Genomic DNA, 22060 nt, shown 5'->3' on the forward strand with positions numbered 1-22060 from the left:
GCTAAGAAGAAAGTTAATGCTATATCAGCCAAAATCAGGACACAATGATTCATTCTTTTTAAGACCTGATCAAGAAGCTTCCCTATAGCATTATATTATATGCATCCAATCCACCTGCCACAGCTGAGATATGCTGGGTCCCTAGCTATTGCTTTATGTCATTGCTCTTCTGTCCTGTGTTATGTCTGCCAAAACTGTATGCATGCATTGGATAGTCTGGGACATCCCAAATGGCTCTACATGCATTCATTCAGAACACTAAATTGAACCATTACTCTCCCTGCACATGCCTTTTACAGTGCAGGTTTTGGGAGCACATGGTGTTTGTTTTACTGAGTGTTCAATGATGTTGACAGAATGACCGTTCCTCTTAGGAAAGAGCTGGAATTCAGCTGAGGATAAAGAACTTTATCCTGCATATCTAGAGGTGAGCGGATGTCTGATCTGCCAGAATAATCAATAAAGAACTTGTCATGGAGGTGGAAGAGCTGTTCTTTCTGCTTACCAGCCACGGTCTGCTTTAAGGAGACCTGAGTCTCCACTGACTGCAGTAGCTATTTAGACACCCAGCCCCAGTGTGGCCACCCAGTTGTAGATATCTCTACTTAAATGCTTAGATCTGGAGTTGATTCTTAAATCTTAAATGTGTGTTGCCTGCAACCAAAGTGCTGGATGGATTGAATAACCTGGATATTTCCAGCCATTCCTGTGCATCTATTCATTCACCAGTAGAGTATTCGAACAGTTCAGTGCTTCCCTCCAGCCTGGTTTTAAGTGACTTGTTTGATGAGGTGTCTAACTTGTGAGATGTGAGAGCATCCTCTAATGAATCTCGGTTAGACCCATGCTCATAATACATAACTCACATTCTTTCTTTGATCAGCATCAGTCCATTAAACCCATCTCTCAGAGATCCCTTTGCTTAGGTTTACGACTATTGGGAAATGATTAGAATGTGATTATAAGCAAATAGACATGCCTGCTCCTTTGGGCAACAATACCGATACCATGACTATTTTCTGGTCCTACACATATTGCTTGTCAAAGTGAGTGATCCAGCAAGAATTTATAGGAAAGGAAATTAACTACAGTGTTGTGTTGTACTGCAGATTCATTCATTTGTGATGCTTTCACTGATCGCCTGTATAGCTCAGCTGCAGCTGTCTAAATGAGACCTTTTAGTGATGTAGTATTCTTAAAGTCGTTTGGTTCATTCTTCATGATGTGCTTTTTTAAATTGTTATAGTAGATTAACTAACTAATGGTGGCTAGGAAGGAACAGTCATCCCAGGCAGGTTATTTCAGAGGCTGAGTTTTTGCTTCTGCTATTGCAAGCATCTGGTTCTGTTCATGGTTGGTGGGAAAGGACTGGGCCATTGGGCAGATCCAGATTAGGAATGCCAGTGTGATGATGTTTTTGTGTTTACAAGACACTGTAATGACCTCTGAAAATGTGAGAGCTCTGTGTTATATAATGGCATGAAAACATCCCACAGCCCTTAGAATCCATGGCCTGGGGACTTCTGAATCAGAGCTGTCCTGGAAAATAGTCAATAACTTCTGAAATTGATAAGGAGGTTTGATAGGTGATAATGTAAATAGCTTCAGTGCATTAGAAATTATTACCAAAAAGTGTTTTTGAAGGATTTAAAGTTTAAGAGAATAACATGTTTGTTTCCTGGGGATATTTTGGGGTATTTTTACATCTTCTTCCCCTTCATTTCCCTGCCTTCCATCTGCCAAGTAAAGGGAATTGCAGAAACAAAAGGAGAAATTTAGGGTATTACTAACATTTAGGCATATAAAGAATACCTCAACTTCAGAAAGTTAACTTTTTTCTCAATAAACCAGAACAGAATTTACAGAGAAAGGGGAAAAAAAAACCAAACCATACAAAATTAAACTAAGCCAAACCCAAAACCTTTTAATGAGAAGTTTCAGTTTCTGTTTAAAATATCAGCTAACGGTGGGGACAGTGTCACCATTAAAAGAGGATAAAGACTAAATTAAGCATCTATATGCAGTATAAACAGTATGGGAGCATGTAAGAAGCATTATAGTTAAAGCTGGTTGCATAATGATTTCCACTGGCATGTAATTTAGGTCTAATTTCCCATGGAATGATAATTTTTAGTCCTTTAAATCTAGGGATAAGTGGTGAAACTCTCAAGGATTAGATGAAGGCATTCATGAAACACAGATCTCCTTTTAAAGTCTTTCACAAAGTACTTTTTACCCTCCTTTTAGACAGCGAAGAATACTTTCTCATCTGAGAAGATGAAGGTTTTTGAAGCATGGGAGAGAGTATCTATGCATCAGTTTTTGATTGTCTGTCTGTCAATCTATTGATCTGCCTATGTAAGTCTCCATGACGCTCACACTTGGGTGTGAAGCAAGGGGAGGAGGGCTAGCAGACAGACACTGAGCACGAGGTGTGGGGAGACACCTTCATTCCCTCACTATATTGTGGGGACCCCAAACCCCTGGTCATAAGAAGAGGTCACGTGGACTAATGGGGTGCATGGATGTCCACCAGTAGCATCACTGGAGACAGAGTGATATTGCTAACAAAGTGGCATTCAGGCAAGGGATTTCATTTAAGAATTTAAAGCTAAAGCAATCTAAGCTGCATTTGACATTGGTTTCTGAATTACTTCCTGCCTGGAATTGCGGCAGGGTTTGGGACAGTGTAACCTACTGAGTTGTGTACTTATCTTTGGGAAGTGGGAAGCATGCAAAAAGGGAAAAAAGTTTCAAAGAAAGTCAAGAATTTTAGCTGTTAATAAAGACGGTGCATGTTTATGAAACTTGCCTTCTCCCTAGATTGCAAGGAGCAAAACTGTATGAAATACGGTGGCCTTGCAGGAGCTGGATCTTGGTGATTATTTATAAGGAGCCCCCACAAACCACTTTAGCAGTATTTTAATTCAATTCAGCTAGTGTTTTCATAGTTATCGTAAGCAAAGAGAGGTTTTATGACCCAGCTGAATATGCACTGGGATCCATATTACTGACACAGAATATAGGAAACTTGATTCCTTTCTTCCAAGGGCAGCCCTGCCAGGCACACAGATAAGCTGTACACAAACAGGCCTCCTGAGTCTCCTGTGTGAGCTGGTAAAAGCAGTCCTCTTCTCTAGGCGGAGAGTCCTCTAAATAGGGTAGAAAATAAAATCTTTCAAAACTGAGATTTTTGAGTCTTTTCTCATCTTGCTTCAGAAGGAGCAATGTCACTTGGCCTGGAAGAAGGGAACAGGCTCACACTTCATCTGCCCTGGAAGTAGCTGCTTGCCGTGCAGCATCCCTGTCCTGGCAGAGTTTAACTGGCCACAGCTACTGGAGGAGAGAGTAACGGAGTGAAGTTCAAGGTCCTGTGTTATGGAGGAACACAGACTGAAGACCTTGGTGGACTTCCTTGACTGTGAAATCTGCAGCAAAGAAGAACTTCCAGAAAGAATCTGCCTCTGATCTGGGGGCATATTTATCTAGTGTATCTGTTGTGAGATGTCTGGCTATCACTAGAGGCAGTGTACTCCACCAGAAAGAGTTCCTCCCATGTCCATGCTGTGGTGAACAGATAGAGTTTGAATCTACAACTGTTTTCCGGTCTAAGTGGGATTACTCCACCTGAAGCTTCTGTGAGTATGGTCCTGGCACTCCCTTAATTTCCCAATTGTCTTCAGCAAATCATGAAATTAAATAGCAATTAATCCACTGATAAAATAGACCATGCCACAGTCCCATTGTTCATCTATGTGACACTGCAAAGACTCATCCTTGCCACCACTGCTGGATGCTGGGGTTACTGAAAGATCCATTTTACCAGCTTGTTTATAGATATGCCCTTCCCATGTTATGAAAATTCAGATGCATGTATGCCCTGTGTCAGAAGACAGTACCTTCTTGGCATATGGAAAGCTGTGACTGCTTTTAACTCCTTCAGCCTACTTCCTAGCGCTATCACCTTGGGGTCCATCACAGGACTGTACCAATGGACTGTGGAAAGTCAAGATCAGCTTCCAAGGTAATTTGGCTTTGCCAAACAATGCAATTGCTTACAACCAAGGTTGTCAGTGGGCTGTCACCTTCACAGTATGAAGCCTAGGCCTCAACTATGGAGAAAGTCTAACTATTTGTAGCCACAGGCTTCTAGGAAGAATGGAGATATCCTGCAGAGTCACTGTCAAATGGAGAAATGGATTTCCTCAGTGCGGTGATAGAGATGTACAGCAAGTTCCAACAATCTAATTAGTTTCTTGATCAGAGGAAGACAACTCTTCAAGGCAAATGAAAAGGTCACTGCAAATCCCAGAGAAGTATTCATGTCTTTTGTCATATTTGCTGACAGATATTTAAATATAACCACTCACTTTTCCTGCAGACATTGTCATCAGATGCCAGACAGCTGACAAGCAGCAATGAATTTGTATCACTGCCCTGACATACCAATGCTGAGGAAGTGGAAAAAACTACTAGGTGTTCTTTTTGTGCTGCTGTGAGCTAGGTCTGGGTCAGCACACACTTACAAGTCTTGGTGATGCAAAGAGGACATCGTGATTTGTCTGAAGATTGTTTAGGCCAGTGAACAATAATCTCAGCAGGGGAAAGGAAGAGTGATCTTTCACTGGAGCACCATGAGAGGGTGTAGAAGATGGAGTATAGTAAGACTTAGTAAAGTCTTTTAATGTTTCAGGACTGAAATCTAACCACACATTGACTGCAAGGCTGACTTCAGGCACTGCTGATGAGGTGGGTTTACTTTCTTCTCTCTCTGTAAAATGGGAACAAAGACACTTCTTTTCCTCAGCCTTCATTATCACTTCTAACTGCAAAAGCTTCAAGGTGAGGATGGGTCTGGATGCAATTATGACGTGAAAGGACATATTCACATTATAGCACAAGATCCTGAATGCAAAAGATGTTAATGGAAGGATAAAGTCTCCATGACTGGAGAAGTAACAATTTTTGTTGCATGTGTAAACTGTCTAACTGGGTACAGTATCAATCAGTATTTTTATAGGTAGACTAGAAAAAGTATTAGCTTCCTCCCAGAATGGTATCTCATTCCTTCAAAGAACCTGACCTTCTTCCATAGCCAGGATTATTCTCTATCCCCATCCCATGGTGTCATGCTTCTAGCACACTTTCCAACCTAACAGTGAAAAGCGTGTGTGTTGATATGCCACATGGACACTTCTCAGAGTAGGGAACCAGTTTATTGCCTTTTTAGAAATGTTGGTTTGTACAAACTGTGAACCAGAGATTTCTTGCTGGGAAAAGGCAGCAATGAAGTTACGAGCTTGGAGAGAGAGTAAGGGGATTTTACTGAAATAGACTTGTATAGTGCCGACAGGTCTTTGTCTGCACGCAGAGGCCTGGTGAATCAAATCTCATGCTTCAGAGTATTAGATGATTGATGCATAAATCAGAAAGGAAAGAATCTATCACTGTTCATTCACTAATTAGGTAGAAATGTGGGTATGAAAGTATAAGTTACTTCCCTTTGGTTGGGAAAGTGATGGAAGCAGGATGCATAGCATATCCTGTATTCCTGAAGGCATACTAAGCTTATATTGCATTAGTAGCATGCATGTGTTAAAATCATAAATAGGTGACATGACAGGTTTTACATGCTTAAGTGTATCATCCACTGATCATCTCTCTCAAAACCAAAGGTAAGGTCTTTACACTGAGTTCCATGCCTCTCTAGCATGTAAATGGGAAAAATATATGTGTGAAACATTTTTAGATGTTCAAGAAAAAAAGGAAAATAAAGGCAGACATGAAGTAAAAGCAAAGTCAAAGAACACAAATATTCCCTAGGAAGCAGTGAGATATTTTTTTTCCCCCTTGCTTCTGCATACACAGACAATATATGAAATGCTTAGGAGGAAGGGTTGCCTGTAAGTATTTTTGTCCTCTCAAATAAATCTTCAGACAGAATGAAAATTACAAGTCTGACCCATTTTAGGCTCCAAGTAGGCCAGTGAATTTAATTAATTAGGGAAGCATGGAAGTGGTAGCCCCTTCTACCCATCAGCATTGTGCAATCTGATGTCTAAGCATAAGTCATGCAGTAGATTTGTGTCATTCATACTGCGTCTGTCACAGCCTCTCGTACCAGTTCATAAGGATGTGCATTATTTTGCAAGGTGGATCTGGCAGAAAACAAATAATTGTTGCTTGGGACAAACTGGGAGCTGAAGAGAACATGTTCAGTGTTGTTCCTTGCATATATATCTCTCTGTATGTGTACATATAAACTATGTTCTACCTATACACACTGCCCATCCTTAGTCATAGATGCTGGCTTTTGTAGCCTTTACAGATGTTCAAGAAGAAAATATCTTTGTATAGATATTGAAATCTAGATTCATCAAACTCCTTAACTAGGATGGCTGAATTACAAATCTGAAATATAAGAATATTGAGAGGGAGCTTAACTTTCTTAAGATGTGATGCTTCTTCAATTTTTTCTCTTTTTCTTTCACCAAATTTCCTACTGTATGATTAACACAGACTCTAACCCCTTGTGAATAAATGCAGCTTCAGAAATTGCAGAAAACTAAGCTAAGGACAGGGAAATTAGCCTTTTCTAAAATAATTTTTCACCTGATCAGTGCCTCACTGATTCACAGCACAGTCACCCAAATGCTTGTAAAGGTGTAGGGACAAGGACCATGTATGGAGCAGGAATGAGAAGCCAGAGCTGGGACAAATGTGGGAACTACTTTTTCCAGTGGAAGTACTGGCTTCTCCTAGATTGAACTGATAAGACGTAAGATGAGATGTCTCTTTTCCTCTGTACACCTGTTTATACCTCTGAGTATTCCTGTTTATAGATATGAAAAAAAAGACAGGAAGATTTTAGAGCTTGCCACCAAGTTGTCGACCCTGGATAGATGATCTCTTTGAAGTGTCTACATTGTGGAGAAACTTGGCTTGACAGGAAGCCATTGTAATTTCATAGGTTAGCTTCACCATGTCCTTCATTTCTGGTCAGAACTTAACCAGTGAAAGACATTGTAACCTGCTTTTGATATTCAGTCTCCTGCCTGTATGTTGTAACATATTTTATTCCCTTGACTTTATAAAGTGCAGCACATCTGTGTGCTCCTTTTTGAAACAGGCATGATTATTTCACTGCTCTATGTATATGGCCACTGCAGGTTGCAACTCTTATGCGACTTATTAAGGATGTGAATGTGCCTCCAGAAAGCCCCCCAACCCCCCCCCCCCCCCCCCCCCAAGTCTCCTAGGTATTTGCTTTTGCCACAGAAGTGTTTTTGCTCTTGCCATGAAGTATTTGCTTTGAATCAACTAACTAAGGAAGTTAATCTTTTTTTATTAATATACCTGTAGCAAATTTCCTGAAAGAAGGAATATCTGTTCCTAAGTCAGCTTGCTTGGATATAAATTAACATTCTGAACTTCACAGGAAAAAAATTATATCCATTTATGATTTCCCATCTTGATATTTCTCATGTCAAAACTAGCACAATCTAGATTATGGTACTAATGAATTGTAACAAAGCTACTTTTTTTAACTGAATAAATATATTAAAAATACAAACTTTCAATCATTATTTGAATTTCAACTATTATGGTTATTTTAGCTGATCTTTACCATGTGAGCCTAGGAAAAGAAAGCATTAAGGAGCTTGCCTTTGTTCATTTTAGAGGATTGTGCTACTTAGGAAGCAGCATGCAGTTATGTGTTTTGACGGGGGTTTGTTACTTTTGACCATTACTTTCAAATTATGCTTCATTGTGCCTGCTGCAGCGTAATGATGGTGTTTTATACCAGAGGGGACAGAGTCAAATGTGTTCCTATTCACAGGACTAGAGCTGGTGTGCTCACAATGTAGAAAGTAATATCTAATTCTCTCACTAGCAAGACAAACAACTAACACAGGGACTGAGGTCCTGGACCTGACCTCAGTATTAAGTAAATATATTGACTTTAACAGATGAAGAGCTGGAATCAGGTCACCAGGTACCTGAAATACTGCTGTGGTACTGAATTACATAGGATCTCATCCTAACAAGAAGGTCAAGCTGCTGCTCAGAACATTACACTGGGTATGATCAGCATGCTTGGAAATAGAGGAAAATTACCAGCTGGTTCAGTTCAGTCCTCCTAAATCATGTAAGGATTTGATTCCAATGCTCATTGTCAGTAGTTTAAAGAGGTAAAGCAGATGTAACAACGGGATGGACAAATTTTATAGCCATTATTGTTGCAGGGAAAGTGTTTAATTTAGTTTCCAGTTAAATAAGTTCACATGTCTCTTAGCCTTAATTTCTCACAATGGACTCAGGTTTTACAGAACAGATTCCCATCGTCACAGTGAAAATGCTACCTTTACAAATAACTGACTTTCAGATTGAGAAGTGGAATAAAATTTAAGAAAAGAAAGATTTATTTTTGTTTGTCAACTGGAAACACTGTTTCTGTGGGTTTTTTTAAAATTTACCTTGAATGAAAAGGCTGTGTGTATATATATATATACACACACATACATTCATACAGAGTTGGCATAAGTGCTTTCTTAGATTGGAGGCAAGTTTTCCATCTCCTTTTTCTTTTTGATATTAAAATCAAAGGAACCAAAATGAAAGTATAATGTAAAAAAATGCTAGTGTAAACAGAAAAAAAAAGAAAGAAAATGTTGTTAAATGATCACTGAAATGTTTTGACTTCTTTCAAATGTCCCTTTTGAAGTATTCACATTTTAAATGAAACAATTCACTGAAATTAATGTGAATTGCCTAACCTATACTTTTTATTTCAATCTGAATTTGCGGGGGGCGGGGGGGGGGGGCAGGAAATTGTTCTAAAAATGGTGCCCACTTAGACTGTCTTATCTTTACTAGTCCTAGGAAGGTTTCTTACATGCACTTTAATTATAAAGGGTCTTTTATTTTTTGAGCAATAGCTACAAAAACCAGCGACTTGCTCACTACCCTTGTCCTGGGCTTGCTTAGGAAATTGTTTATATTCCTTTAACATTTATTTGTCCTCAGCAATGTCCAGCAGAACCTTCAGACATGCACAGATATACATATATCTGCAGCAAGAAGCAAGGCAAAAGCCTGACTTCATAGAGCATAGAGCTCTCTTTTCATTCCCACTGTATTCCCATTTATGCTGCACTTATCTCCATGGGCATCTAAGTGCAGCTTCAGTTCATTTGTTAATCAATGAATGTCCAAATACTTGTAAGCCTACAAAATGTAATGCGTTTCCTTCTCTTCTAATGGAACAATGGCTGTAGTGTCACAGTCTCATGCTTTCTTCTCCTACTGCTAGTCTGTAAAACTTTTCAGTTAAAAGAGGTGATTTGTACTTCATAGCTACTGAAGACATATGTTTTGGTGAAACAATATTTTCAACGTATATTGCACAGTCAAATTGGTAAAAGAAGGTCTTGGTGGCCAGAAGAGAAGCAGCATTTCTCTGCTTTTGGAATCCTTTTATGCAATGATACACATCATGGGCAATTACCTGTTACCTGCAAGCCAAATCCTATAGTCCTGACTGATCAAAGAACAGCTAATAGCACTGGACCTTGCACAGTTGCTTCAATAGTCTCCACAGCCCAGATTTTTAGAGCTATTTAGCTATGTAATGATGCAGGTAGATGTCTAGAGATTTTCTAAAGCACCTAAGCAGATTAGGTCCTTAATGTCTAGATGCTGCAGCAGAGCCAGGTTTTCACTCATCATCTTCCACGTGAAACTATGCCAGATGTGGGAATGAGGGATTTTTCAAAGTAGAAATGCTGTACTTGGAATGTCATTGGCAAGCCATTTCCAACTTCCTACACATATTGTGCTGGTTTGGGAGCATAGGTATTTCCTTCTGCTGCAGAATAAGCTATGATGTGAACACCACAGATTAACCAAGCAGCAGTTTTGAGGTGGAAGACGGGGATTTCTGTTTAAATTAAAAAGGAAAGGAGAGGAAAACAACTTATGAGGTAAAAGAACACATGGCATTTAAACTATATTAAAAATGGGGGAGATATATTGGGTTTTTGGGGTTATTTTTGTCTTTAGATATCTATATTTTACTTTGTATGTGGGTCAGGTATATTTCAAAGCTCACCAGAATTCTGAATGTAGGACCTGCCATGTTTTTTTTCCCCCCAGAACCATGACAAATGCCTGAAGCAAGTTAACAGCCTGAAGAGTATTTTCACCTGATTCTTTTTGCCAGAAGCAGCGGCAAGCATATTCTCCCAGGAAGCTGTGTAACACAACATGCAAACATTTTGGATAGGAGCTGAAGAAACATTTTCTAGTTGTCAAGCTACAGAGGGAGTTCAGGTGCTCGTTTAAAGATTATTGGCAACTTGAGGGCCCAGATTTCTCCTCACCTGATGAAGCCTAATTACTTTATAAGAGAGTAATGGACTAAATTAGCCTCTGGAGGTACCTATCTCTCTTCATTACCTCTGCAAGGAGTGTAAGGTGAATACGCTCAACTGTCTCCTGGGTATTCAGCAGAATTTTCGTAAGTGAATCATATTGCTGCATCTTCTCTTTTTTTCCTTCCATTATATTGCTTGTATGTACGTGCTGAGGATGCTGTGTTTATCTACTCTACAGTTTCCTAAGGAGGGGAAGTAGAGAGGGAGGTGTGGATCTCATCTCCCTGATGTCCAGTGACAGGACACATGGGAATGGTTCGAAGCTGCATCAGGGGAGGTTCAGATGTGGTATTAGGAAACATCTTTTTACTGAGAAAGTAGTAACACTGGAACAGGATTTCTAGAGAGGTGGTTGATGCCTGAAGTCTGTCAGTGTTTAAGAGGTATTTAGACAAAGTCCTTAATAATTTGCTTTAATTTTGACCAGCCCTGAAGTGGTCAGGCAGCTGGACTAGGTGATCCTTCTAGGTCCCTTCCAACTGAAATATTGTATTTTATATACATGTATGCTTCTACATACATATGTTGCACAATCCATCTTGTGACTAACATTACAGAGCTTTCAAGATAGAGTGAGGCTCTTCCTTTCTGTCCCTGGAGCTCCTCTGCACAGGTAACTTTGCCTGCCTTATGGACCACCTGATTCATGCACCTTTCATTGAAACCTGACTGTTTCTGGTCGAAAGACATACAAAAATTTTTCAATGTGACCAAAACTGATTGAGAGTGGACTCTCTTGCTCCTTCTGTTCTTATGCTAATTTCCAGCACTGAAATATTGCCTGTTTTCAAAGGGGAGTGAAAACCTGCAGCCAGGGGATTCATGCCAATGAGAACAGGACCTGTTTTGCAGACAAGCAATCTGTACAGAGATTCAGTACAACACAATCAAAAAAAGATCAGTGGCATTCATGGCAGATATCTTTTCAAGCCTCTTGCCTTGAAGAAGCTCCGGTGCACTGACTTTGTATGTGGCTTGTGACACTAGGCTGGTGTACTGAGTGCTAAAGGTGACAGGAGAAAGAATACTTGTCCTTCTAAAGATTTTTCTGCCTTTGGTTACAGCTTCAGCTGGGAGGTCTCTGAAGACCTCTCTTTGTGATGGTTTTGTCATTTTGAGTGGGTAAAGAAAGGAGGAACCCTTTAGTGAGATTTGGCTGTGTCACTACTATACTTGTCAGATACCTTTTAGGATGCAAATCAACAATGGTTCTAGTTAAATCCAGTCCTGCTCTTTTTTTTCTCTGCTTCTTGAAGTATATAAATTCTAAACTTTTTAAACCCCTCCAGACAGAAGTATTCATTCTGTCACTCACAAACACAGAGACAGGTCCTGTTTAAAAAACCTCAACAACAAAAAAGCCCCACTTTAATATTGAACAGTCAGAAAGAAAAATCTGCTTGTCTACTTACTTGAAAAAAAAAGCCCAGAAAAGCATAGATTTAATTTGAAGCTAAAATATGTATATATGCGCGCACACACACAGGTGTTCCTGTAAACATGGAAGGAGAAGAGGTTTGGCAAGACAGGTACAGTTATGATATTCAAACATAGATATAATATTTAAATTCAGATATGCTCCTGAAGGTAAAGAAAGGTCATCTTACAGGTGAGCAGCACAGAGTTACCAGGGAACTGAAAGGGTCGGGGTTGCTTCTGCCACCACCTCTGTGACATGTAGTTTTGCTGTCTCCATCACCCACTAACTACAGACATGCCCTGTGGACTTACCTGAAATTTAAGAGACCCTATTGAAATGTGTAATTTTGCTGCAGCTCTTTCATATACTTTCAGGCAAGTTACTAAGGCCAGCCATTGTTTAAACCTACATGGATGATTCTTCCATTTCAATGAAGCAGGGAAGGAACAGGTCCCTGTCAGGAGTTATGGTCTCTGTCATAACATCAACAGAAGGAAATGCATGCCTGCTTGGCATTTTAGTGTATACATCAGCCTGTGAGCTGCAGCAAAAGAGGAGGGGAAATTGTAGTAAACTGCTAGTGATACAGAAACTCCAGGTAGAACTGCTGAAGAAGATAACGTCTGAAATACCCACAAGTTTTACCAGAAGACCTGGTCCTTTCTTCCTCTCCTCTTTTAAAACATTGCTTTTAAGGTGTATTATGAAGATAAATACTTAAAAAAAAAACCATGTGATATTCAGCTCTACTATTAATGGAAGATACCAGAGTGCCTCAGAAATTTCAATCCAACCAGCAGTTCTGACTTCTTACAGGGAAGGATTTTCCCCTTCCAAAGATTTACATCCCAAGGCAATTGCCAAGATTTTAAACAGCCTGTACAGGTAGAACCAGAATTATCCATTGTTAGTCCTGGCAGAGCACAGGAAAACTAATGCTCTTGCAAGGGAGGGAACATATCCCTCTACAGAGTGAGTCACAGACATTTTTCAGTGATTATCATTCATCAGCAATTCCACCTTCAAGCCAGCTCAACCCTGCTTGATGTTGACTGGACATGGAGGACGTAAGAGTTGAATGTAATCTCTCCTGACAAAAAATATTGTTGTCTTGTGAACACTGAAGTTTTAGTTTACCTAACAACACTGAAAGAAAAGTTACTGCTACCCATTGGAGTCGTAAATGTCAGCAGTGGCAGTTCAGTGGGGAAAATAATCTCAGCCATTGTTGTTCATTCACATATAATGAGAGCTACATCCAATGCAATTGTAGTGCTGGGCAGAGTGACGCTCTGTGGTACCATTACATTTTATCTCTGGATATAAAAACATGCCTATTAGGCCTTCAAGAGCTTGAAGATGACAGTAGGGACATAAGCAAGGAGTAACGATAGTGGTTTTTTAATTGTTAGATCATTACCTGCTAGAACTCTAATGGCTAGGATGAGGGCTTTCCTATTGATTTCAGTATTCATAGCTTTTTCTTTTTTAGTTTTGGGAGTTGCTCTGCTTTTTCCATAGATACCACAAAAGTGGAGGGTGATTGATATTGGTAAGTAGAAGGCATTATGGCTTATACTCTGAAAGTAAGGGGTTATTCAGGAAGAGGTTGTTGGTTTTGTTTTTTTTTTTTTAAAAAGTACCTGACTTGAGCTTTTGTTATTTCTCCCACCCTGCCTGTCAGCTTTATTTACCTGTGCTCTGGATTTTCAACCTTCTTTTTCTCAGGAATTCTGAGATTCCTTGGGTGGCCAGATACCAGGAGGAGAGACCTCTCTTACTTAATCCCTTTGTGATGGGACACAACTGGTGTCTGTACAGACTAGGTACTGTTGTAGGGAATAATAATTAGGGCCCCCAAATCTAGCATCAGGTTAATAACCTGGACTGATGTGGAGGGATAAAACAAACAACACAGAGGTTTAATGTCGAGCCCACAAATGTCTTGCTTTGACTTTTCAGGAAAAAGTGGGTATTTAAGATCTTGCAAAAACTGGCTCACAAAGGCATTCCAGCAACTGTCACAGGCAGAAAAGCCGAGATTTCTTAAGACAGATGGATCTTGGGACAGTACATGGCAAGTTTCCCAAGAAATATCTGATCACACCGGGAAGGGAAGCATTAGCCACTTCCAATGCAAATACACCATCAGAATTTGAGGAGGATGCCTGTGTTGTTTTGCATTTACAGAGAGAATCGGGTGTTATTTCATGGGCAGTGCGTCTCAGTCTGATCTGAGAGATCCTAGCCCAAGGCAGGCTGGCTGCAGATGGCTTCTCTCTGAATAACACAAAGAAGTTTTCTGTGTTTGTGGGAGAGTTTTCAAATTATTTTTTTTTGTTAAGCAATAACCTTGTTAAAACAGTTTCCAAAGGGTTGAGCCATAATAGCAAGGGGCCATATGAGAAACAAAAGCTAGATTGTTGTTGAAGTGATCCTTAATAGAAAGATTATGCGACTTGCTGCTTTGAAATAAAGAGTGCAGGAGAAAAGACAGGAAAGGAAAAGAGCATTTGCCCTTTTTTTCATTCCAGCTTAATAGCCACGGCACTAAGTGACTTAATCACTATAAGCTGTTGCTGTTCTTTTTATTTTCCCCACAGGCAGCCTTTTCCTTTAGTGTGCCTGTATCAGATGGGGGAATTCAGAGCCACTTGCTGCCAGTGCTGTAGGCAAGTGAATGAATGACCACTGAGCTGTTGCACAATCTGTTTGACTGGCATCCCATGATGTTCAAAGTTTTCGAAGAAAAGGAGGTCCTAGTGCCAGCCTGCATTACTGTCAATATTGTTAAAAAGAATAAGATTTTGTTCTACCAGGATAGCAACAGGGTTTATCTGGACAAGTTTTAGGAAAGAACAAGAATGGTGTAAGAAATGGAATAAGGTACCTCTGTGATTCTCACTTTTGCTGGAGGGACTCGCTGAACCCTGGGGAGAGCTGAACTACTGAGACTGTGGATCAGGAGGAAAAATCAAGGTGTCTCAAAGGATGTGCACGTAGCTGTAGCTCTTCCCCTGAAAAATAGTGGCAGTGCTCAGTGCAGAAGGGAAGTGCAGAAGTTAACATCTCCCAAATGAAAAAATTCCTTTGCAGAGGAGGCAAGATTTCTGAGTTGGCATGATTGGCTGGGCCAAAACAAAAATAAAGTATTTTGGTTTTCTCTTTTTCTTTCAGCTCAGCTTTGCCTAAATTGGCAACTACTTGCATCAGATCATTGCCTTATGTATGGGAAGTGCATGCCTTCTACTCTTAGTATCTTTTCTGTCAACCACCACTGTTTTACTACTTTTCTCACTGAGCACATGGTTCCTTTCTCAGCATCAAATGCCACAGAGATCATGGGAAATGTAGGCTAGTCTAGCCCCAGTGCTGTAAGACATGGGCCATCTGCATGACAGTTCTAACAGGCACTGCAGCAGTGCAGGCAGATGTTGCTCAGTGTCAAAGTAAGCTGCAATGTTTCGGTGAAAACAAAAATCAAATGGCCCTAAGGCACCAGATTTTCCTATTTCTCTGAAAGGAGAACGAAAAAAAAGGAATTTATTTTTTTTTTACTTAGCGTGGAAATATCAGCAGATCTTGCAAAGCAGAAATTCCAGTTTCTGACAAGCTGTACAAAGTACTGTAAACATGAGCAAAACTACTTTCTTTTGTAATTACAAGAGTTTGTAGTTGTACCTGATTTGTTGGGTTGGGGGTGTACCAACTCCTCTTTGCCAATGCAAAGTATTAATTGAGCAGCAGGAGGTGCAGAACATACAGCCTGTTTGTAACTCGCATTTCAAATAGTTTCTTATGTGGAGGCAGAAGTAAGTACCAGCCAGGCCTTTTGCCAGAAGGTTTGACTCCAGCCATCCATTTGTTGTGATACTTATGTATGATGACTGCCTGTGGCATCAGCAGTACAAGTTTCAAACCCAGCTGGCTTCTTTCTGACACAAAGGAGACAATTCAATTCCATAGAAGGATAAGCTCAGACTCTGTCTTTTTGTTCCATGGCTTCTCTTTCCAACAAGAAAACACAATCTGTGTCATTTTTGTGACAGATGTTTATGAAAACATAAGAAATAAGGATCAGTAGCTAGTATTTTCTCCCAGATAGCAGAAATCTTGATTCTTTGTTCTCCTAGAAAACTTGTATGCTCTTAAGGAAAACATAATTTCTGTGTATGGTTTCCCCAGCTTCCACAAAGTGCCATAATGTCTTGGTATTTCAAATGTATGTGGTGACAAGAAATACTTACTTGGAGGTGCTCAGCAAGAGGATGTAGCACAGGGAAATTTATAGAAAAGTGATATCCTTGCTTTTAAACATCCATGAAAACAAAAATGATTAACTGACTACAAAAAAAGACACCAACCCCAACTGTTTAGCTGTAAAGCTCTGTAAGATGGCGTTGTGTGAACTCTAAATTGCTAAGCTTAAGAAAGTAGTTCTCATTTGCTCTGCATGCCATGAAAGTGTCATACCTTTTAACGAAGGCAGCACAATAATTGTATGATGTGGATATCATACAAGATGTGTATATCTATTCAACCTGACTTGGAACAACATCATGCAGCATTCAGCTGAACACCCAAACGCGAGAACCTCAACCCTTCAAAGTCATTCTAGATATAAGAAACAGTTTCGCTGGAAATGTTTTCTCTTCATCTTTTACTCACACTATCACATCTTACAACAGAAGCTGCAACTGTTAGATAGGTGACCCAAAAATCATAAGCAAGAGGCTAATCTGTATACAGAGATGCCCACCATCTCATCTGCATGCACAAATTTAATGAGAGCAACAGGGCTTTCACTCTATTTCAAGAGAAGCTTAGTTCTGGAATCCAGTGCAGTATTACTTTGCAATGTGCTGAAGTCTGGGCTCCTCTTCATGTGGACCCTGTGGCACTGGTAAGATTAGAGACCTACCATTAGTGGATGGCATTTATGAGGGTGTGCAAATCTAAAATTTGAAAACTTACACAGTATTAGTGGATGGCATTTATGAGGGTGTGCAAATCTAAAATTTGAAAACTTACACAGTAAATGAGTGCAGATAATGCAGAATCAGAGGTGCAAGTTTTTACTCGCCTCATTCCTACTCCATATGAAACAATGAAACAGTGTGTGCAAAGGGAAAACTTGACATTACCATTTATTTGCCCACATTCAGAAGTAGCTCTTCAGTGAAAGCAGTGAAGAACAACAGATTAAAATTTTCCATTATAACTACTGGTAGCTATTTTTTTTAATGCTGCTGTAAGCATAGGAGTTAAGGCTCAAAAATCTCTTGTGTGCATGCTGGAACTGTGAAAGGAGGAAGAGCCAGACAACAGAAGCAGATGATCAGATAAGAAATCACTGGCAAGGCCCAGAAAGATATGAGCTTTGAGCAGGGAGGAAGGGGTAAGAGATAAGATACAAGTCAGGGTAGAGTTATGCAGCAGTTCGAATGTCAAGAAGAGAAATTGTTGTCATGTTGTTTTTTTCCCTCTAGCAGAACCAGAGTCACAACTGAAACAAATGAGATGAAATACTCAAATCATAAAAGATCTCCTGTTTGCTGCCATGACTGAGATGACAATGGAAGAAACTGAGATGGGACCTATTGCAGGTGAGGTCTGGGGTTTTGTAGAGCATAAAGCAAAGATGATAAAAGACAGAGACTGGGATAAGTGATAAGCTCCCTCCTGCATCCTAACCCCGTAATTTTGTCGGCTAATAAGCATGAAGATTAATTGACAGAAATACAAAACTGACTGCTGTATGTGGGATTGTCAGTCTGCAGCAGGTCTGCCTACTCTACCATTGATGATATTCCTTCCTTCCCTAGAAAACAGAAGCAATTAGCTAAGTTAAAAGTGATTCCATTGGGGCTGGGTAGTCATTATACCAGGGACTACATATTGAGCTGGTCTAAAGTAAAAGAACCAAACAAAAATAGAAGGTGAAAACTTGAAGTAAGACAGTTATTTGTGAAATTGTTTCAAATTTGGCAGATACTATCAACAGCTCTCCCCTGCACTGAAGAAAAAAAAAAAAGGTTTAAAAATTAAAACTGTAACGCTTCACTACTGTCAAAATGGGGAAAAAAAAGTATTCTGGATGCTAAAAGTATTGCATTTTGAGAATTTTCAAAGAAAACATCGAGTGAGATTTTGTAAAATGTAAACTTGGTAGTATGAAATGTATTTTTAAAAAAGAAGAAAAAATTGGTCAAAGCCTGGATGAAATGAATCACTTTGCTTGGGACTGAACACAATACCTGCAGATGGCTTTTATGAAAAATTAAGACAAAGAAGATATCTCCATTTTTATTTAATATACAGCATTTTCCCCCTGATTTTGTAAGTCAACCACTGAATAAAAAATCTGCTCTTCATTCCAATCTAGTTGTGATCTAGACAGGGTTTACATGAAGATAATCATAGTACCTATATTTTACAGATAAAAAAAATAAAGCACAGAGAGAACAGATGACTTTCCAAGATTACATGTGAAAAGCAGCCCTCAGGGGGCAGATTACCTAAACACCAGTTTAAATACCTAATTTTACCTGTACTGCATGGCAACAGTGAATGGGCTTTCAAATTACCACATGCCACTAAATTCTGTCATTGTGTAAAGTAAGGCTTGCCTGTCTAGAATTAATTTGCACAGAATTTCAAGGTATGGGTTCCACATCCCAAATCTATACATATGATGACAAGGGTAATTACCTGTGGATAAGACAGCCCCAAATTTATCATTATTTGTTGCAAAAACTGAGGATGAAATTCCATTTCAGACCAGCTTTTTTCCTATGGCATTCCTGAATTCCTTACTCTACTATACATGACAGAGATTGCCCTGGGAATGGTGTGAGCATTTTTTCCACACAATGCAAATTAATCTCTTTGAGACCTAGATGTTTCCTAAGAGATGTGTTGCCTAGAAATCATTTATTTCACAGAAACGGCCCAGTTTCTTTCCTCATGTTCATCTAATATACTCAGAAGCTGGTCTTTCTATTACTTTTGTTATAGTTATAAGAATCTCAAGGTTAATAAAAAATGAGATGGGGGTTTTGTTCTCAAAAGGATTGATCACAGCTCTATTGACTTGATGGCATGCTGACTAATACTATGAGACGTTGAGCTCCTTCACTCTTGCAATCTTCAGTGCCAAAGGAATAGCTCATGAGTTCATGAGTGTTGATACACGCAAGGCAGTGAAGCACAACACTGAGGTCAATGTGCAGTTGAGAAAGGAAGTTTGAAAACCAAATTCCCCCTGAATTCAAGAGCAAATGGAGATGCTCTGTAAGTCACTTAGAGCAGGCTTACACCTTACTCAAGCCAGGAACTTTTTCTGAAGAAGGTGGGTCAACTTGAGGCATAAGCAGAGTTGCTAATGAGCAACAGAACTAGGATGGGAACAAGACAGGACAGTACCACACAGAGCTAACTTGGACACTGAAGGCACCAGATAGCAACGGGCATTCAAGGCTTTGCTGATTTTAAAGGCAATCTGCCTGTTGCTGCCTTTGCTTTCTCAAGAGGTGTGGGGAGAATGGAGAAAACACACAGAGTGAATGCTGAAGTGAGCTGGCCTGGGAAATGAGAACAAAACTGAATTGCCCGTACATTTTTGAGGACAGAATACTGCATTGGACCCTAGTCATATAATGGTGCTTCTGTTGCCAGCCCAGGACTCTGGAAACTTAATCTTAGGTTCTTAGCCTGAAAAGCATCTGCTGCTCTGGGACCAGTAACTCAGCCTCTGTTCAGACTATCAGAAGCAGATATATTGTCCTTACCCACAATCACATTTGTACTGTGAGCATCAACACAGTGAAGACTGTAAGTGCTCGGATATAAGATGACTATTTCATTACCAATAGAGACAGGCGCAGCTGCTCTTGCAGTCAGTAGAGATTTTTCCCTTGTTCCACAACAGGAACTGTAGTGACTCTACATTTTAGCTTTTATTTTGTCTTTCATTCAGCACCTCATAATGACCGGTGTAAAATCTTTCAAATCACTAATGCACCACTGCAGGGAGGAACATCTTTACAATTCCAGAGAATCATGACCTTCTTGTGCTAAGATCAAGATCTTATTTAACTGAGATCTCAAGCCCTTTTTACAGAAATGGCTAGGCAATTACTCCCTGGCTCCTGTCTTTTCTGTATAGAGGGAACTTTGCCTTTCTGAAGCACCAATTAAAAAGTCCCACAACCCTCCCTTTGAATTGCTTCATTGCTCCTGTTAATTGTCTCCTTTGAGTCTCTGCCGTAGTGAAAGTACCTTGTTACACAGTTGTGAACCTGCAATCAACTTTGAAAACTTCCACTTTACAAGTCCAATCTTGTGCTTTTTTCTTTTTTGAACTTCAAGTGAAAGGAGAAAAAAAATAGAAAAATGTATTCGTTGTTTCCTAAATCAAAGCCTTTAATAACATGTTAATCTAAGTTATTATAGATTCTGAAAAGCAGTTATAGGCAGCTGAAATTTTCCTATGGCTTACTGTCAAATATACAAGAGAGTGTTTGGAAAGTCTGTAAGCACTGTAATCATTGATAAAATATATTCTGCAACGGGACTCTAAATTTGCAGTAATTATGTACCATTTAGTTAATCTGCCTACATTATTTATGAAGATTATTTTGTAGTTAAATACTTGAAGAGTTGACAAGGTAATGTTCAACAGCTACTTGGAACAGAAGTGATGGATAGGCAGTAAAAAAAATTTCAATTTTAAATTACTCTCTTTGTGCTCATTCTCCTGTTTGTTTTTAACTCAAAGACATAGTGTGAGATGATTTTTTTTAAAAAAAAAAGGAAGAAAAAATAAGAGCTTGCTCTCTGTACGTGTGTGTATGCATCTGTATGTCAATGGCTACTTTACAATGAGACACAAATAGCTTGGTTTTTTTGAGAGACCTCAGCTACCTGTCCTTTTCCACACTCACATGGATGCAAAGTTTCCCATCCTGATTTTGCATTTGCAAGAGGAGTAGACCTAGACAGAGATCAGTGTCTTAACACGTTTAACCATGTCACGTAACAGACATGGATACACATGTGCACTGAACCCTTATACTCACAATCTTAGCCAAGGCAGAACAGGAAAGACATCAGGGAGTGAAAGATGCCTTAGCTGTTCTTGCCCACAAGAAGGGGACTAGGACAAACCACTTCTCTGCAATGACACCTGTAATCTGGGGAAAGTAGGAAGGAGAGAGAGCTCCCAAATGGAGAAGGCAATGAGGGTAGAACAAGAGAAAGTGTCAGATGTGCCCATGCTGTGCCCAACAGTGGGCCTGACTGGTGGAATGTCAGGTGGACAGATGTTCCCCCAGCTTCATAGGAATTGCTGTTGTACAGCATTTCTGCAGCCCTTGGGGTGGAGGGGGTGTCTGTGCGTGGGCAGGGGGTGGGTGGGTGGGTGTGTTTGCATCCTCCTAAAGCACAGACGCTACCACCAGCTGGTACAGGTTCTTAAACTATTTCCCCTTGTTCTTTTCTAGCTCCTAAACCCTGAGATTAAATGGCATTAGAACCAATTCCCAGCTCCCTTGGGGATTTCCTTCATGAATAAAATCTGCTTTATTTGCCCACGTGAGCTGTCTGTGCAGCATGTATCAGACTTATTGTTTACAACCCCGTGAGACATAACATGCAAGTGCTGTTCCTTCAAAATCAAATTAATGATATACATTATAAGGTGTGTAGTGACTCACCACCAGATGACAAGCCTGTTGGACACAGGATTTATTACCCATGCTGGTCAGTGGTATAAGTTTTTTTGGTTTGGGGTGGGTTTTTTGCAAGGTGAAGATAAGTGCACTCTCTCAGAAAGGAACAGCCAGTCAGTTTTATGCAGTCTTACTGCACGTGCAAAAGCATTTTTTCTGTGAATGGTTCAGTGACATCCATGGTTATGGTGGATGCCTGTAAGGCATTGCCACTAACAAAGCTTCACTTGAATTAGGTCTCTGTGTGTTTTTGTTGAGTTTTTTTTTACTGTTTTTGGACCAAAGGGCTTAAATGTGGTAAAGGCCCAACTGGTGGTTTTGGATGAAGTTCATCCTGAGACCAAAAGCAGCTGCTGTCAGAGCTATTGTCCAAGCTTTTTCACCTCCCACCTGTGCTGTGGCAGTGGTCCGAGCTGGAGTGCTGTGTACCACTTGTGGCCAACACAAGGAATGAATAAGCAGCTGCAAGGGGG

At 39.9% G+C, this 22060-nt stretch overlaps 1 long non-coding RNA gene across 2 annotated transcripts; it reads left to right on the forward strand.

Moving 5' to 3' along the window:
- The first annotated feature begins 7918 nt into the window (after positions 1–7918).
- LOC114012677 (uncharacterized) lies at positions 7919–21435 on the forward strand. Of its 2 annotated transcripts, none has more exons than XR_003555315.1 (4): positions 7919–8149; positions 10156–10519; positions 17346–17462; positions 21360–21435. It is a non-coding gene; the product is annotated as an uncharacterized LOC114012677 (long non-coding RNA). The 2 variants fall into 2 exon arrangements; XR_003555316.1 differs by having other exon boundaries at positions 17349–17462.
- The last annotated feature ends 625 nt before the right edge of the window (positions 21436–22060 follow it).

The sequence above is a fragment of the Falco peregrinus genome, chromosome 1 (assembly GCF_023634155.1).
Source record: "Falco peregrinus isolate bFalPer1 chromosome 1, bFalPer1.pri, whole genome shotgun sequence".
In the NCBI taxonomy this organism is placed as follows: domain Eukaryota; kingdom Metazoa; phylum Chordata; class Aves; order Falconiformes; family Falconidae; genus Falco; species Falco peregrinus.